At 53.8% G+C, this 12,809-nt stretch overlaps 1 protein-coding gene across 3 annotated transcripts in view; it reads left to right on the forward strand.

Annotated features, from left to right (window-relative positions):
• The window catches only part of Septin9 (septin 9), a 134,052-nt gene that overhangs the window by 87,598 nt on the left and 33,645 nt on the right, over positions 1 to 12,809 (forward strand). The window contains 1 exon segment of one of the 3 annotated variants that reach the window (NM_001113497.1): positions 12,195 to 12,258. The gene's annotated coding sequence lies outside the window, so the exon portion shown is untranslated. 3 annotated transcript variants of the gene reach the window in all.

A 12,809-nucleotide genomic window follows, 5' to 3' on the forward strand; every position in this document is an offset into this window, starting at 1 on the left:
CAGAAGAATGAATTCCCTGAGGTGGGGTGGGGGGGCCTCCTGGAGAAGAGAGGGAGGGTCCTCCACTCCCCCTCTTCCCTTTTCCTGCACTTAAAGCAGCTGTCTCCACTGATGGAGCCTCTTCCCTGAAGGGGTGTGGCCTGACCTCTTTGGCCCCTGCCACCTACAGCCTGTTAAGCTACAGTGGCCTCTTGGGTGGAGGCTAGGCTAGGCCGAGGGCTGCAAGCATCAGTTCCTCTAACTGAAAGCTGCATTGGGGCTAAACGCGGGAGAAGGCGGGGCCCACTGTGTGGGGCAGAGCTGAAGAGAGTCTCTGGCTTCATGGCGTGACTACACTTGCAATTTCACCTGCAATTTTGGGAGGCCTGGATTACATAGCTGGGTCCCGGGGCCTGTCAGAGTTACACAGCAAGGCACTGTGAGGAGAGAGAGAGAGAGGCCAGAGGAAGTGGGGGTGGAGGTTCTAGAAGCCTTGTTTGTGCTATTAAATATAGGATACAGGGCTAAAGCACCCCGGGTGAGACTCAGGCGCACACACATAGGCTGTCTAAAACCACCCGTAGGAAGCAGACCCACAGTGGCAAAGCAGCCTTCCAGAGATCACACAGCCTAGCCTTGATCCCTTTACTCCTGTACATGGCTCCCGATGGAGTTCAGAGCTCCTTGGCCACACCTCAGCCGCCGACCCCAAAAGGCCAGAGACTGGGAGAAGTGAGACCTCTGTGGTAGCCCTGAGCACAGCACTGCGCCATCCAGACCGCTGTGGTGGTGGTGCGGGTTGCGGGGGTGAGCCAACAGGGCTGGGAGAGGCTCTCACACAGGAAGCTGACATTCGTTCTCCTGGGCTCCCTTAGATAGGACCCGAGGCCTTCTGCCTTTGAGGGATGAGGGGTGGGGCTTCCCAATGACTCTAATGAGGGACCTCCATGGGTCAGCAGTCACCCGGCAAGCAGGCCAGGTACCATGCCAGGAGAGCCCCTGAAAGCCCAGTAGAGCCTGGCGAGGCTCACACATCCAGAGTGGAGAATGTTTGTGGGTTTTTTTTTTTAAAAAGATATATTTTGTTTAAAATCCCACACATATTAGGCATCACGTGCATGTCCAATGCTCACGGGGACCAAGAGAGGGCATCAGACCCCCTGGAACTGTGAGCCACCACGTGGGTGCTGGGAACCAAAGTCGGGTCCTCAGCCAAAGCAGCCACTACTGTGCTGTGCCATCTCCAGCATGGAGGGCTTCTTTAAAGCTATTTTATTCAGGGCTGGAGAGATGGCTCAGCGGTTAAGAGCACGGGCTGCTCTTCCAGAGGTCCTGAGTTCAATTCCCAGCAACCACACGGCAGCTCGAAACTATCTGCAATTCCATTCCCAGGGGATTCTGACACCCTCAAACACCAATGCACCAATAAAATAAAAATAAATTAATTAAATAATATTGTATTTACTTATTATTATATTATTGTGTGTGTGTGTGTGTGTGTGTGTGTGTGTGTGTGTGTGTGTTGTGGCACACACATGGAGGTCAGAGGACAGTCTCGTAGAGCCACTTCTCTCTGTCCACCTTCATGTAGGTTCCAGGAGTTGAACTCAGGTCAGCAGGCCGCCGTCACAAGCACTATACCCACTGAGCCACCTCACTGTCCTAGAGGGCCTCGCTGTCCCCTAGGCATATCCTCCTGCACACCTGTGGACTTGCACATCCTGCCTGTGGGGCAGCCAGGCCCCTGAAAATGAAAGCTTCTTCTATGGCCATGCCCCAGGTCAGAGGTCACATTGGGAGCAGCCAGCTTGTGCTGGATGCTGACTAATGCTGACTCTTTTTTCTTTTAGCCAGGGTCTCATGATGGAGTTCTGGCTGTCCTGGAACTCACTATGTAGAGATCTGCCTGCCCCTACCCTTACCGGCATTACCACACCTGGCTTGACTACAGAAAGGATTTCAGGTGTTTACTAAGACCCCAGGTTTGAACACTGGAGCCAACAAGTGTGGGTGTGGGCGACTTACGACCCTGCTTAGGTGCCTTTCCCAGAGCAATTTGTCTGGTTTTTCTGAGGAAGACTACTGAGAACCGGAGTGGGGTCAGAGTGAGGTTTCACAGGGTTATAATTGTTGAAACAAAAACCCTGGGTTCCAGCCCAGTACTCACGAGTTAATTTAGTTTTTGTTGTAATTGAAGTTTGTAGTCTCGTTTGTGAGATTCCCAGAAATTTGGGGTTCACTTCTGGGGACAGAGTCTAGCCATACTCAGAGGGTGTTTACTTGCTAATTTCAAATTCTTATTCAAAAATATCTCTCTATAAAAGGAATGCGGTTTCCTGGTTAAAACCGTCAGTGCAGGGGTGCTAATTGCGCAGAAATTTTGGGCTGGAGACATCAGACCCCAGAGGGAGGGCTCCCTCTCCTTCCAATGTCTCCTCAACTATGTGGCTTTTTATACTGCCCATCCCATCCCAGGACCTCCTGACTGAGGAGCCCACTGCATTCACTCGCCGTATGGAGTGTGGCGCTGTAACTGCCCACTAGTGTGGTGCTCAGGTGTTCATGGGGTAACCCTGCATATGGGGGCTTCTCCAGGTGACCAAGAGAGACGGTGAGGTTTGAGAGGCACCCTGAGACAAAGGGACAGATAGATGGTCGCAGATCTGGGGCTGGCTTCAGAGGCCGTGCACACGCCCCACATGGCAGCAATGAGGGTGTGAGACACCACACCTCATCTTAGAGATGACAGGGGTTAGAGCCCAGGCAGCCAGGCAGGTCTGTGGTCCAACTCTGACGTGTCTGCAGGAACCAGAGTCACTCATGGCCTTGCTATAGAGCCGGAGAGAGACTAAACCATACTCCATGGGGGTTGCTGATGGAGTTGCCGTTATCAAGAAGCCAGTCAGTCCTAAGGAGAGATCCACAGGGGCCCCGTGCCACTCAAGAGTCCTTCAGAATGGGCTTGGGGAGGTGTCCCAGCTTTGCAGTGTGAGAAAGGCCAGGCCAAAAGAAAAGGAAGCACCAAGAACCAGGAAGTATAGGAAATGCCGGACCACAGATTCAACCCGGAACCTCCAGTTAGGGACCTGCGGCCATGCCTGTGGAAACCCTGACCTAGTTCACCGTCTGACCTCTGGCTCGGTGAGATGACAAGCTGGTGTCTCTTCAGCCATTAGTCACCAAGTGGTAACTGGAAACGCACAGCCAGGAAGGTGATGGTATTCCAGAAAGCCCGGAGGAATCCTCTGGCGTGGCTGCCGCTCTGGAACTTTCCAGATGCTTCTAGATACTAACAGCTCAGGCTGGAAGGCAGTTTCCCCTCCCACCTCTGGTGGGAAAGCAACTGGAAACAAAACTTCTAGTTCTCCTTTTCACAGGCAGAAAGGCACACCTGTTCCCTTCCTGACTTGTGTGTCCTTTCCAGTCGTATGTCCAGGGTCGTGATCAGGTCACAGCTCTGATTTCCAGCTCCTCATCTGAAGTGCACTTCTCCTCAGCAGCACGAAGCCCTCAGGATGTCAGTCAGTGTGAGCAGACCCGAGCTTGCTGTGTGTCGTTGTCCGTACCCCCTCCTCACCCCCCACACTCCCAGTCTCTCTCTCTCTGAGGAATTGTGCTGGCTCCTGTGGCTGGAGATGCTGGGCCTGTAGCAGGAGGAGCCCAAGCTCCATTCCTCCCTTCTCTGGGAGTTTGCAGAACCAGGTTTTAGCCTGTAGCTGTGAGATCATGTTTCTCTGAGTCGAGTGGGGACGGATTGATATGGAGCAGCTCCCTGCTGCCCAGCCTCTGTGATCTTCCTGTCCTGGACTGAACATGCCAAGGGGCACTCTGACATCACATATGCCACTGTCATATCTCCAGCCTCTTGCTTGCCCTTCTTCCTCCCTGATACCCTGGAGGGTCTTCCCTGTCCCTTTGAAGAGCCTTTGCCCCATCAAGCCCCTTGCCTGTGAGGTCTGGATTTGGGAACTCTTGTCATTCTTCAGTGTTACAGATCCTGGTCAGGGGCCTCACAACACCGTCTTGTACCGTCTTGACTCTTATCAGCTGTGCATGGTACAATTACGTGTGTGCCTGTGTGCTCGTGTGGAGGCCAGAGGAGGGTGCTCTGTCACTCTCTACCCTTGAGGAAGGGTCTCTCACTGAGCCTGGAGCAAGGCTGGCAGCCAGGGAGCCCCATGATCTTCCCACCTCTGCCTCCCGGGGCGCTGGCGTTATAGGCATCCATGTGACTTTTATGCCGGTGTCAGAATTCAAACTCAGGTTCTCATGTTTTTGTAACAAGGGCTCTTACCCACCCACCACCACCACCACCACCACCACCACCACCACCCCCATCCCCCACACCCCCACCCCCGCCGAACCACCTTGCCAGCCTGTCATCTTGACTTTTGTGTTAGGGCTTGTGTCTATGAGGCACCCAGGTCTCCAGCCTTCATACCGAGGGTTGAAATTCACAGTGGGGACAATGTTAACACTTTCTCAGGTGACATCACCGTTTCAAGCCCAGACACACGTAGCTGGCGGGCAAAAGTTTCTTCCTACTCCTGTCTTGTAACAGAGAGCCTTGGTCTGTGCAGGCTGACTGCCACACCCTTCTTTCTAGCTGCCTATGACCACGCCCTCCACCCTCCTCCTCAGCCCAGGAGCCTGCTACTTCTAATGGATCCTCCACTAAGCCAGGCTGCCCAGGGCATCTTGCCACTCTCCCCTAATATGCCCCTTCCTCCTTAGCAGATGAGAAACCCCACCTTCCAGATTCGCACGCTAGGATTCTCACACTCCTTGGTAACTCATAAACAGGATCGGAAGCCCATGCCAAGAGCATTTTCCCCAGAAGTTACCCAAGGGGGAGGTGGCAAGTGTCCCAGCTCTGAATGATAACTCTCAGCCGAGCTTAGCACAGCTCTTAGAAGTGTGTGTGTGTGTGTGTGTGTGTGTGTGTGTGTGTGTGTCTCCACATTTGGTCCTAAGCCAGCAGTTCTCAGTCCCAGGAAGCCTCCTGGATGACAGGGGTCCTGCCCCCTGTAGGTGGAGGTCCCATCCCCTGTAGGTATTAACATAGGCAGTGCTGTATTGTTTAAAGTGAGACTTGGACTTTATTGAGCCCATTTTTAGAACAGCCCTCCCTTTCTGCTCCCCTCCCCCATCGCCCCGGTCTGGGGTGCCTTTGGAAACATCAAACCAAGTAGAGTTTGCCTTCCAGCACATGAGTACCTCAGGTGTGTAGGTTCTGTCCTGGCTGCAGAGTGGGAAGTCGAGGCACTGCCCTGCCGGGCTGCCTGGTGTGTCCAATGTCCCAGTCTTCTCTCTACACCGAGGAGTCCACCGGGCTGGACACCCAGGTGGAAATCTGTGGGCCTGGTGGGGTTTTGGCTGCATTTGGTCCTGGTGAGGTGAAGGGCCCGAAGCCTGGGTGGCAGCGTGCTAGAACCGATCTACAGGGTAGGGTGGTGACCACACTGAGGTAAGACAGTGGGCTGCAGGCTCCAGGGTCACAGCTCAAGTTAAGATAGCAGACAGTGGCACAGAAGACACATGGGTGTCACAAGTGTCTGAGACAAGGTCTTGCTGTGTAGTTCAGGCTGGTATCAAAACTCAATCCCTCTGCCTCAGCTGGGATCACAGATGTGCAGCACCATGCCCTACTTAATGCTAGCTTTTCGAGAAGGAAAAAGGTCAGCATTTGGGTGCTGCTCTCTGACAGGGGTAAGGGTGGGGATTCTCAGAAAGGAGGAAATGGGCCCATCCTGCCCTGCAGCCTAGGGCCACAGACTTGCTCTGAAACCTGTTACCAAGGAAACCAGGAGGGGGCAGGGCTTGTTGAGTTAGTGGCCAGTCCTCCAGGCCACAGAAAGACCCAGGGTGCGGTGGAGGCCTGTGGCCTGTGGCAGAGGTGGTGATGTCTGGGAGACCATGGAGGCCAACTGATGAATGGAGTTCTTAAAAAACAGTGCTGGGGCTGGAGAGCTGGCTCAGCGGTTAAGAACACTGCCTGCTCTTCCAGAGGTCCAGAGTTCAATTCCCAGCAACCACATGGTGGCTCACAACCATCTGTAATGGGATCTGATGCCCTCTTCTGGTGTGTCTGAAGAGGTTTCATATACATAAAATACGTAAATATTTGAAAAAAAGAAAAAGGAAAAAGAAAACAGTGCTGGCTGAGGTTGGATGTGCCAGGGTACAGGGGTACTCGAATGCAAAGAGGAGTTCCGCTGTAATATTGGAAGTTGTGCGGGGGCAGGGTTGGGGGAGGAGGGAAACAGGAAGTAGCCATCACATCAGCGAGGAATCAAGGAATGGATCTATAGCCACCAGCTGCGTGGGGTATGGCAGGAAGGGGCCGCTGCAAATTTGCAAAATCAAATCATTAGGGCTAGGGGGAAAGGGCCCTGGAATCTGAAGGGGAAGTTCCCAGGACTGAGTGAGGGGTGCAGGCAGGGTCCTGGGGCTGGGAGGTGGGGGGAGCAGGGCCTGGGCAATAGAATCTGGTATCTCAGGCACGTGGGTTCTCCAGGAAGAACCTGGCCTGTAGAGGAAGGAGGGGTGTGGCTTGAGAGAACCAACTGGAGAGAAGGATCAAAGCTGAGAAGGGGTTGGAACCAGAACCAGGGAGCAGGCAGGGAGGGGTGGAGGGGTGGGGGGGTGGGGGGGAGGGAAGCGGGGAGCGGGGTGGGGGGGTCACTCCAGGAAGCCAAGATGAGAAGGGAAAAGGAAAGAGATCCCAGGATGGGTCTGGGAAGAGCTGCTTCAGGCTGGGTGTGACTGGAGATGGGCCAAGGGGAATCCTCCCAGAGCCCTGGTGATGTGTGGTAGGCAGAGGCCAGATGGCCAGCCAAGAAGCGAGTAGGTGCTGGCAAGAGGGGAACATGAGTGGGCCGAGAGGCTGGGCTATTGAGAAGGGGGAGACAGAGGGGTCAGAGAGCCTGAGACTCTGCTCTGGAGATTGGACTGGCATCAGTTCACCCGGACTTAGACGGGAGCCAGAGAGGCACCTGAACACCCAGAGCCCATTGCAAGCCACTGTCTGCGGTGACAAGATGGTGCTTTGTAGGGGCCTCTTCCTCCCCGGAGCCTGCTTCTGGCCCTCAAGGCCATTTGGCAGTGTCTCCCCACCTCAGGGACATGTAGCCTGTGTTCCTGGTGGTGTAGGACCCGCAGGACACACAGCAGCACATTGCAAGTACCGGCCCTGCCTCAGTTCTCCAGCGCCAGACCCTCAGAGGGGCGGACGGGGGAGGGGTGGCGTTTTTTCTTGGCATTCAGTTGGAAGCATCTGCTGTTCTCCTGAGCTGTTGCCTGGGTGGATTGGAAGACAGTGGGCAGGAAGGTGAGCTTTGTGCAAGCCAGAGTGCCTACCAGAAGAGAACAGGATGTGTGTGTGTGTGTGTGTGTGTGTGTGTGTGTGTGTGTGTGTGTGCGCGCGCGCGCGCGCGCGCGTGTGTGTGTGTGTGTGTACGCGCGTGCGCGTGTGTGTTTCTGTCTGTGCACGTGGACCATGATCACACATGCATACATCTATCTCCTTTTCCTGCTGGCTTGGCGCTGCATGCAGAGTTGAGCGTGGGTGTCCTGTAGCTTCCTGGCAGGTGTCACCCTCTGAAATCGGTCTGTATTAGGGCTCAACATTGCTTTCAGGAGAGTGGAGACACCTGGTATCATCAAGAAGGACCTTGTGTGCGCTGCTCCGGGAGCCTGGGAGCCTGGGAGCCTGTGCAAGGACTCAGCTGGGAGCTCGGTGGGAAGTGGGCTTTTTAGCTGTCACACCTTGGCCAGGTATCTGCAAAGGGGGAGGGGCTTCATCAGCTTTGGGGTAGGGCTTGTTGGATGTGAACCGGGCTTGGGAGTAAGATCCCAGGATCCCTCTGAGGACCCAGAAGATGGCTTGAGAGTGGACCTGCCCTGCTGGCTAACCTTTTCCCCGTGGGCCACATTAACTTCCTGTGGCTGCTCAAGTGAGTTTGTGCAAACCGTGTAGCTTGTAACAACAGACATTTATTGTGTTAGGGTTACGAAGGTCTGAAATCTAAACAGGTCCACAGGACTAAAGCCAGAACGTGGGCAGATGGGTTCCTGCAGGAGGCTCCAGAGATCTGTCCCTGGCCTCTTCTTGCTCTGGTGGGCTCTGCCTCTGTCACGGCTGTGGTTACCACATATGCTAATCAGACCTCCTCCCTCTCTCTGTGGCCCGGGACACCTGCGGTTGTGGCCGGCCCATCTGGGTCACACTCTGTATCACTGTCTTTGTTCATACCAAAAGTTGCCTTGCCATGTAAAGTCCTTCAGGACGAGAACAGGACATTGGTCAGCCCGGTGCGTCTTGAGACATGGTACTCCCAAGGCATAAAATGCTATGATAAACTGGGTCAAGGAAATTAAAAATGCATCTACTTCCTTAAAAAATCGCTTTCCAAGAGATGGCTTCCTGTATTGGCCAGGCTTCTGTCCCAGGCTGGCCTTGAACTCTGATCCTCCTGCCTCTCCCTCCAGAGTGTTCAGATTACAGGGATTTGCCACCACAGCTGGGCTGTGTGGAGCTGGGAAGGTTGAACCTAGGGCTTCAGGCATGCTAGCTGAGAGCATCCTACCACCTCAGCTGTATCCTTAGCCCCACATCCGATTCTTTTGCCTTTAAGCATATGCTTTTCTAGCTGGGAGCAGAATATGTCTGTCATTGTGGTACCGAAGAGGCTGAGGTGGGAGGACCTGGAGTCTGGGCTATCCTGGGCTTCCAATGCACGCGGAGTGTAAGGCAGTTCCCCCCACCACACCCCACTCCTGGTCATAATAGAAGTGGTCTGGGTTCTGCCCTGACTGCAGGGTCTTTTTATCACCACAGAGTGGGAACCCCACATCCTAAGGAGCCCATGTCAGCTCCTCACCCTTAGTAGCCAGTAGTAGTCTGCGCCCCTCTCTCTCTCTCTCTCTCTCTCTCTCTCTCTCTCTCTCTCTCTCTCTCTGTGAGTTATTTTTAAAGTGTACTCCTATGTGACTTTAGGATAAATAAACACAGCTTGACAAGTTGGCTGTTGGAAGTATATACATGGGGCGGAAGCCAATGTGTGGATGGAGACCCAGGCACCGGAAGGGCAGGAGTTGAAGTAGCCTGGGTGGCTGTCACCTCCTCCTCTCTTGCTCTTCTCTAGGGGTCTCTGCTTTCTGGGCAGTTGATGGGACCCTGGTTTGCTTCCTTCCCAAGTCTACATCCTGTCCAAGCTTCAGGGGCCTCTACTCAAAAACAATTCTGAGCCCCACCGCCATGGGTATCTGGCAATACACAACGAGTCAGGCCAGCAGCTGGCTCCCTCTGTGTTGGGCTCATCATCCCATGTCCCTTCAAACTAGTATGGATGTGAAGGGACACCCAGGAGAGAGCTGATGGTGTCTTTGGCACACATAGTGTGTGGCCAGGTATTTATCGAGTTGATTCCTTAAGACAATTTCCCCTCTCCCTGACAGTGAACTTCGGGACATGGCTCTAGATCTATGTTTTTTTTTTTTTTTTTTTGTTTTTTTTTGTTTTTTTTTTGAATACTGTTCCACATAGCCCAGGCTGTCCTCCAACTCACTATGTAGCCAAGGATGACCCTGAACTCCTCCTCCACACGCTGTTTTGGGATTACAGGAGTGTGCCATCATGTCCTGAATATGCAGCGTTTGAACCAAGGCTTGTGCATGCCAGACACGCGCTCTACCAACTAACTACTTCCCCACCTTTAAAAAAGACCAGGTCTCAGGCTGGAGAGATGGCTCCGCAGTCAAGGGCACTTACCGCTCGCTCTTCCAGAGAACTGAGGTTACCCCACATCACGTGGCCGCTCACAGCCATCTATTTCCAGTCCCAGGGGGTTCCAACCCTTTCTTCTGGCCTTCTAAGGCATTGCACCCTCGTAGTGGATACCCACAATGGCAAAACATCCAAGCACATAAAATAAAAACAAACGTTCTATTTTTAAAAAGGACAAGGTGAGGCGGTGGCGGTGCACACTTTTAATCCCGGCACTGGGGAGGCAGAGGCAGGCAGATCTCTGTGAGTTCAAGGCCAACCTGGTCTACGCAGTGAGTTCCAGGACAGCCAGGGCTACACAGAGAAACCCTGTCTGAAAGGACAAGGTCTCACGTAGTTCAGGTTGACTTGAACTCGAGGCTGGCCCTGAACTCCTGGTCCTCCTACCCTCTACTATACTTGGCTCTTCAATACCTTTTAAAACATTTGATTGGTTGATTTTTTTAAGTGTCTATGTGTGCAGATGTCCATGCATGTGAGTGCACATGACCCCCTCGGAGCTAGAATTGCAAGCAGTTTTGAGCTGTCTGACATGGGTGCTGGGAACCCAGCTCAGGTCCTTCCTCTGGAGGAGCTAGGTGTGCTTTTTTTTTTTTTTTTTAAAGACTTATTTATTTATTATATATAAGTACACTGTAGCTGTCTTCAGATAAACCAGAAGAGGGCATCAGATCTCATTACAGATGGTTGTGAGCTACCATGTGGTTGCTGGGATTTGAACTCAGGACCTCTGGAAGAGCAGGCAGTGCTCTTAACCACTGAGCCATCTCTCCAGTACTTTTTCTTTTTAAATAAAAGATTTATTTATTTTATGTTTATGAGTACACTGTGGCTGTCTTCAGACACACCAGAAGTGGACATCAGATCCCACTGTGAGCCACCATGCAGTTGTTGGGATTTGAACTCAGGACCTCTGGAAGAGCAAGCACAGCGCTCTTAACCGCTGAGCCATCTCTCCAGTCCCCCTATATGTGCTTTTAACCACAGTCCCTCCAGTCCCTCAACAGGAGGTGTGTGTTTCAGGAGAGCTGGGTCCTCTCCACCCCTACATGTGGCTTGTAGATCTGGTACCAGAAGGGAGCAGGGTCTTCGAGAAGATTCTGAGTCAGTGGTTCTACACTGAGAAGAGCAATGGGGTACTGGGTACAGCACCCTCCTAGCCAGCATGCAGGACTGTGAAGCCCCAGCAAGGGGCTGGCTGGGCAGTGTGGTGCCAGAGGAATCAGAGGAATCGCTGGATTCCAGTGTCTTAGCACAGAACAGAAGTATGTGAAACATCTCCGCCATCTTCACGTCGGTGACATCTTGAACTGATAATATTTTGGCTCCGTGAGATCAATGAAAGCGGGCCACGCGGTCCCTCCTGTTTCCCCCTGTGGTGGCAGGAGTTTAAGGTCCCATCTGTAACTTGCCAGATGGGTCTGATGGCACCTGAGTGGCGCTCAGGATACTTCCTTGACTTGGAGAGACAAGAACCCACCCCCTTGAGAACGGATAGGATGTCCTGTTTGGGGAAGAAACCCCAGAAAGCGCCTGCCCTCTTCATGCCCTGGAGGACACACCCCGCACCCCGTGTGCTGAATGAGCCTCACAGCTGTACAAAGTCACTGTGTACAGGGTAGAGTGCCGCCTCCCAGGCTGGCAATCTGGAATGCTCTCTGGAGCTGTGCACAGGAGCCTCCAGAGATCTGGGGGGCTGATTATGGGGTGTCAAAGCATAAAGTTTCGGAAGAGAGGGGGGCACCTAGAAAGGAGAGCCAGCCAGTAGGGCAGTTGACGGTCAGCGGTGACATGGGTTGATAGGAGTCTACTGAACTGCCACGGCTTGGTGATAAGGGAGGGTTGGAGGGGGAGCGCTTCCTGGTTTGAATGGACTTGCTGCTTTAGCTGAGACTGGAGTTGGTGTATCGACTCGGGCAGGGAAGGCAGAGTCCAAGGATGTTGCATGAGGGACCACAGGCCTGGGGCTCCTGAGTTCGGCTGGTAGGGCAGAGCCAGGCTGGGGGTAGACTATGGGTGTGCACACACTGGGGAAGGCTTTGGGGCAATTGTTTCTACAGGCTGAGGGATGGAAATCACATGGGGGAAATCTGTCACTGGCTCCTGAGGCCCCTCCAGAGTTATAAAGGCTCCTCTCCCTTGAACTAATTGCTCCTGCTCTAAGCAACCTGGAATCCCACCCCCAGCACTCCCAGTGTGGGAGCTGGCCTGGGGCCACAGTGAGCCTGGGAGTGAGTCATTCCAGGTCAGAGGTTATAGGGTCTGGCAGATCCCAGCATCCAGGCCCAGCCCCAGAAGTATCAACTCCTATCCTTTGGACCCCCTGGTTCATCACTCTCAGGGTCCCAGAACATCACAGGGCCTGCAGGGAGTGGGAGGAGGAGACTACTGACTCACTGCCCAGCCCCCACGGAGGAGAATCAGGAACAGTGGGAAGAAGCAGGCGCCAGAACACAGCCCGAGTCCCTGAGGCTCCAGAGCACAGAGTCAGGGTGAGCTAACCCCAGCCCAGCCCTAGGTTCTTGCTTCCTCTCTTGCTTCTCCCTCCTTTGGTTGCAGCCAGCAGAGCCCACTTAAGCAAGTTGGTCGAGCTGTCTCAGCTGCCCAGAAGCCTATGGGGATCAGGGCATTGGGAGAGGGCGGGGCCCTACCAAAACATAGGAGGCTGCCGGAAGACCAAGGTGCATGCCTGTTATCTGTCCGGGTTGGGGTAGTGCCAGGCCGGGGTACTATGTGCAGGATCAACGGAAGACCATCCTGGCTGGAAAGAGGGTGTTTGTGATTCTGGATTGGCACAGACTTGGGCAAAGACAGGTTAAAGGCTAGCTGCATGGCTCCAAGGTTCTTACTGTACTTCCCTATGTAACAGCGGATCTGCGGATACCCTGTCATTTTCCTCTCATCCCCTGGCTTACCCTGCTGCTGTTGCCTGCAGCCGGTGAGCCTCTCCCTGCCTCCTGGTCCCCTCGCCCTGCCCCTCGGAGCAATTCCCCACCAAGCCTCCCTCCACAGGCCGTCCTGAGCCCTCCTACCTCTCTGCCCC

The sequence above is a fragment of the Rattus norvegicus genome, chromosome 10 (genome assembly GCF_021556685.1).
Source record: "Rattus norvegicus strain SHRSP/BbbUtx chromosome 10, alternate assembly SHRSP_T2T, whole genome shotgun sequence".
Classification (NCBI taxonomy): Eukaryota; Metazoa; Chordata; class Mammalia; order Rodentia; family Muridae; genus Rattus; species Rattus norvegicus.